The following is a 6,000-nucleotide window of genomic DNA, read 5'->3' on the forward strand; positions in this document are numbered from 1 at the left end:
CCTTTCAACGCGATCGTGAAGAACAGCTGGCGTAACGGCTGGAACAATTACAATGCAATTGTTATTATTATTATTATTATTATTATTATTATTATTATTATTGCTCTTATATTAATTCTCCCTGATTGGGGGTTCCACCTCATGACAGGTATTACTACCAAGTACACAGGGAGGTTGTTATGTCTGGTGTTACTGCTGGTTGAGGAATCATCTGACTATCCTACAGATGTTCAGGATTGCGACTTTCTAGAGTTAGCATTAGCATTAGAATTAGTAGAGGCATTTGATGCAAGAAAGCAAGCTTATGCAGCATCAGCCAAAAAAAAAAAAAAAACCACTTCCACTTCACCCCTCTGTTCGTTCCAAATACCTGTCCAGCTGAGCCTTAAACTTATTTAGGCTATCAACCTCCACCACAAGGAATGGAAGTCTGTTCCACAAACCAACCACCCGCTGGCTAAAGGCAAATTTCCTCACGTCTATCCTACATCTGTCTTTCCTCAATTTGAATTTATGCCCTCTCAGGTGATTTTTCTGAGCTAGAGGAAGAATCCCATCAGCATTGAGCATGCTTAAACCATTCAAGGCTTTATACACCTCTATCAGATCACCTCGCTGGAGCCTAGTCTCCAGACACTGTAATTTGCAAAATTTAAGCCTTTCTTCCTAAGAGCACCCCTTTGTTCCATTCACTAATCTTGTTGCCCTTCTCTGTACTCGTTCCAGCAGCTCTACATCCTTCTTGAAATGAGGCCTCCAGACCTGTGTACAGTACTCTAGGTGTGGCCTGACCATTGCCTTATACAATGGAATAATCACCACCTTATTACTGCTGGACAAATTCCTGTATATCATTGACAATACTCCATGAGCTACTCTTGCAGCCCGTCTGCACTGCTCAGAGAACTTCATATCTGCCTGCACAACCACCCCCAAGTCCCTTTCATTCTCTACCACTGTCAGTGTAGTACCACAGAGTTGATACGTTGCTCTGGGGTTGCTGTTTCCCATGTGTAGTATTTTACATTTGTCAATGTTAAACTTCATTTGCCACCTCTCAGCCCATCTGCTCAACCTTTCCAGATCCTGATGCAGCAGCATAGTGTCAGTAGTGTCCTTGACAATCCTGCCAACCTTTGTGTCGTCTGCAAACTTGGACATTAAGCAATATCATTAATAAACACAGAAAACAATAATGGACCCAACACTGAGCCCTGAGCCCTGAGGGACTCCACTAATAACATTAGTCCACGATGAGCAGTGTCCATTGATTACCACTCTCTGTCTTCTCCCCCTCAACCACCCCTTTATCCATAGCAGCAATTTGCCTCCAATGTCACACTGCTCCAATTTGTGTAGCAGTCTTCCATGTGCAACAGTATCAAAAGCCTTTCTAAGATCCAAGTATATAATATCAAAGTTATTCCCTGCATCCAGTTCTTTTGTGACTGCATCATAATATCCAATCATGTTGGTCAGGCAAGACTTCCCCTTAACAAAACCATGCTGTGTCTGAGCTATAACTGAAGTCTTGTCTAAATGATCCTGCAGTGCTTCTTTAACCAGTGCCTCCATTAATTTTCCTGGAACAGAAGTTAAGCTCACAGGTCTATAATTACTTGTGTCAGCCTTTGATCCTCCTTTGTGAATTGGGGTCACATTTGCACATTTCCAGTCTATGGGTACCTCCCCTGAGTCCAAGGAAGTTCTCATAATTATGGCTAAGGGTTTGCTTACTTCCTTTGCTGCCTCCTTTAATATAACTGGATAGATCCGATCCACCCCGGGTGCCTTTCTTGTGTTTATATTCAACAGTTTCTCCTCCACTTGACTCCCAGTTATTTCAAGATTCTGTAGCTTACTGCTAGAGTAGAATACACCTCTGGCATTCCCCTTGCTGAATAACTCCTCATGTGTGAATGTCGATGCAAAATATTCATTTAGTTTGTTAGCTACCTGAGCAGGATCATCAACAGTTGACCCATCAATATCAAGTGGACCAATCTGATTCCTCCCCTTCCTTCTAGAGTTAACGTAAGTAAAGAACTCTTTGCTGTTTTTCTTTGCATTCCTTGCCAAGGATTTCTCGTAATCTGCCTTCGCCTGCTTAACCGCCTTTGTAACTTGGTTGCATGTCAACTTGTATCTATCATAGGCTTCTGAGTCATGTGTTAATTTGTAAGTATCCAATGCATTTTTCTTCTCTGCCATATGCCTCATTAGTTCATCTGACATCCATTTTGGCCTAAACCTTGAACAATATTTCTTAGTTGGCATGTAAAGCCTAGTAGCTTCCAAGATAAGTTCTTTGAATGCTTCCCATTTTGAATTTGCTGTTGGTAACATCATCAGTTGGTCCCACTGTATAGAATTTAAATACTGTCTCAGACCATCGTAGTCGCCTTTACGGAAGCAATAACCCTTCCCTTTACCCCTAATGGTAGTTACCTCTTTGAGTAAATCCCACTTCAGCACACTGTGATCACTGCCACCTAGTGGTTCGTTTATCTGCAGATTCTTAATGCATGAAGAATCACTGCTGATAATCAAATCAAGAGTATTACTCCCTCTAGTTGCCTCCCGAACATGCTGATGTAGAAAACAATCATCCAATAAATCCACAAAAGCCCTGCTAGTGTGTGAGTAACCAGCCCCCAAATTCCAGTCAATATCTGGGAAATTAAAATCTCCCATTATAAGACTCTCTGATTTACTGGCCCACTCTATTTCCCTGTACAGTTCCTTATTATACTCATCAGAGTCATTAGGCCTATAGCACACTCCTACTCCCAATTTTGATCTCCCAATGCTTATGTCACACCAAACTGACTCAACACTGCACTGTCCGGCGATGTCGAATGGCTTCACTTCCTTCACTTTCTATCAACCTCCACCACAAGGGATGGCAGTCTGTTCCACCAACCAACCACCCGCTGGCTAAAGGCAAATTTCCGCACGTCTATCCTACATCTGTCTTTCCTCAATTTGAATTTATACCCTCTTAGGTGATTTTTCTGCTCAATGCTGATGGGATTCTTCCTCTAGCTCAGAAAAATCACCTGAGAGGGCATAAATTCAAATTGAGGAAAGACAGATGTAGGATAGACGTGCGGAAATTTCCCTTTAGCCAGCGGGTGGTTGGTTGGTGGAACAGACTGCCTCCCTTGTGGTGGAGGTTGATAGCCTAAATAAGTTTAAGGCTCAGCTGGACAGGTATTTTGAACGAACAGAGGGGTGAAGTGGAAGTGGGTTTTTTTTTTTTTTTTTTTGGCTGATGCTGCATAAGCTTGCTTTCTTGCATCAAATGCCTCTACTAATGCTAATGCTAATGCTAATAGCATAACCCCTCCCCCCTTCCTATCCTGTCTATCCTTTCTGTAGACGTTGTACTCCCCAAATTGCAGTTCTGCACCCCTTATATCTGTGTGACACCACGTCTCTGATATCCCTACAATATCTGCCTTTGATGTTTTGAGCAATACCTCAAATTCATCAAATTTATTTACTAAACTCCTAGCATTGGTGTACACGCAAGTATACCGGCACCTGTTTCTATTCTCAGCTACCCTAACACAACTCATGTGTTTACTTGTACTGCAATGGCACCCAGCAGTCTCTGAAATACCATGCATCTTGTTTTCCAGGCTTCTGCTCATTCTAATAGAAGCAGTGCAAGAATCTCTTTCACCTCTGCCAGTGGCTACTGTCAATCTATTGGTCTTTGTCTCCCCCCAAGCTAGCAGTTTTCCGACCCACCTAACACTGCCTTGATAGCATCAGCAAATATTCTTGCACCCTTTCTATTTAAGTGTATCCCATCCCTGTAGAAGCAATCTCTCCTGTTAACAAGTACAGTCCAGGCTGAAAAAAATTCTACCCCTTGAGCCTTGCACAATCTTTCCAGGGCCGAATTGATCGACAAGGCTCTCATCATATACTCCCTCCTATCGTGTCTGGGCAGAATTGCAGACACTTTCAAATTCAACTCTAATTCTCGGCTTTTGTTCAACAGTGACCTGTACTTGTTAAGTAATTCTGCCGGTCTCGTACTCTTAATATTATTAGTGCCAACGTGTACAACTATATCACCTTTTGTGCCCTTAAAAGATGATATTCGCTCTACAACGTCATCAACCTTTGCCCCTGGCAGACATACCCTGGTCCTGTTCCACCTATCTTTTTTACAAAGCATGTTCCCCGTTTCCCTGACAATAGAGTCACCAACAACTACTAGTTCCTTCGGGACCAGCGCATTCTGCCTTGAGGGTTGTCTCTGTGTCACGCGATGCCCAAGTGCAAGCTCTGGCGTTGATGTGGGCAGCTGAGAGCTTGATGGGCCCCTCAATTTAGTTTCTTCGAGGGCATCCACCCTGTCCTTCAAGCTCTCATATAGGCCCACAAGAACGCCGAGTTGTTGCTTGATATCGATACACTCCTTGCATGTCGCACACACAAAGACATCCCTGGCAGTATCATGTCCCGTACCCAATTGCTCTGCAAACATCAAGCAAACAGTGCATTTTATAAGGCTGTGAGTCAGAGGACAACTGCCCCCCTCAGTTCTGCTCTGAGCCACAGCACTTCCATTAGCTTGAGCCTTTTGCTTTGCCGCTCTGGTCTGAGTCATGATTCTATTAATTTATTAATTAATTATAATTAATTATGTTATGTTATTAATTATGTTAAATATAATTAATTATATTACGTTTGTAATCTAAGTCGTTATATGTATTTATTTAAACGTACAATTTAACTGCTAACGAAGTTCAACTAACGCTATCCAGTACGGTATATAACTATCGTATCACAAAGGCGGGATAATTACGAACGGTAGCCGAGTTGAAACACGTGGAAACCTTTACCGATACTTTTATGCAATTACAAGGCCGAGTAAAGAATAAATACACCAAATTAATCCGAAAATCACAAAATAATGTTATACTACTAAATTTAAATCAAAAGTTTTAGAAAAACAATAATTTCAAATCAATAAATAAGAAAAATGCACTTAGCGGCTTTGAACACGACCGTCTCTATTGGCCTCGTCCTTGTAGATGATCGCTGGGACAGCTATTGCTGCTAGGCTGTCATGTAGGGTCTTCGGTATCATGCCAGTGCTAAAAACGATCTCCGGGAAGGTCGTTACTTGTTGCATATAGCACATCTCTTTGATCTCCTGTCTTAGGTTCGGGTACTTCCTAATTTTTTCACCATGGGTTTTCTGCAGGTTGCCAGTGTTGGGTACCGTTATGTCAATCAGATAGGCAGACTTTTCCTTCTTGTCCACAAGGTTTAGTCCAGTCTGTTGTGTAGGATTGTACTATCCGTTATAATGGCGCGGTACCAGTACAGCTTGTGGGATGGGGTCTCTAGTCAGCTCTCCTTAGCATTAGCATTAGCATTAGTAGAGGCATTTGATGCAAGAAAGCAAGCTTATGCACCATCAGCCAAAAAAAAAAAAAAAAAAAAACCCACTTCCACTTCACCCCTCTATTCGTTCAAAATACCTGTCCAGCTGAGCCTGAAACTTATTTAGGCTATCAACCTCCACCACAATTGATGGCAGTCTGTTCCATCAACCAACCACCCGCTGGCTAAAGGCAAATTTCCGCACGTCTATCCTACATCTGTCTTTCCTCAATTTGAATTTATGCCCTCTCAGGTGATTTTTCTGAGCTAGAGGAAGAATCCCATCAGCATTGAGCATGCTTAAACCATTCAAGGCTTTATACACCTCTATCAGATCACCTCGCTGGTGCCTAGTCTCCAGACACTGTAATTTACAAAACTTAAGCCTTTCTTCCTAAGAGCACCCCTTTGTTCCATTCACTAATCTTGTTGCAATTCTCTGTACTCGTTCCAGCAGCTCTACATCCTTCTTGAAATGAGGCCTCCAGACCTGTATACAGTACTCTAGGTGTGGCCTGACCATTGCCTTATACAATGGAATATAAGGCAATACAAGGCTGGAAAAATTCCTGTATATCATTGACAATACTC

The sequence above is a fragment of the Mastigoproctus giganteus genome, chromosome 11 (assembly GCF_048544385.1).
Source record: "Mastigoproctus giganteus isolate SK-2022 chromosome 11, ASM4854438v1, whole genome shotgun sequence".
NCBI lineage: Eukaryota > Metazoa > Arthropoda > Arachnida > Uropygi > Thelyphonidae > Mastigoproctus > Mastigoproctus giganteus.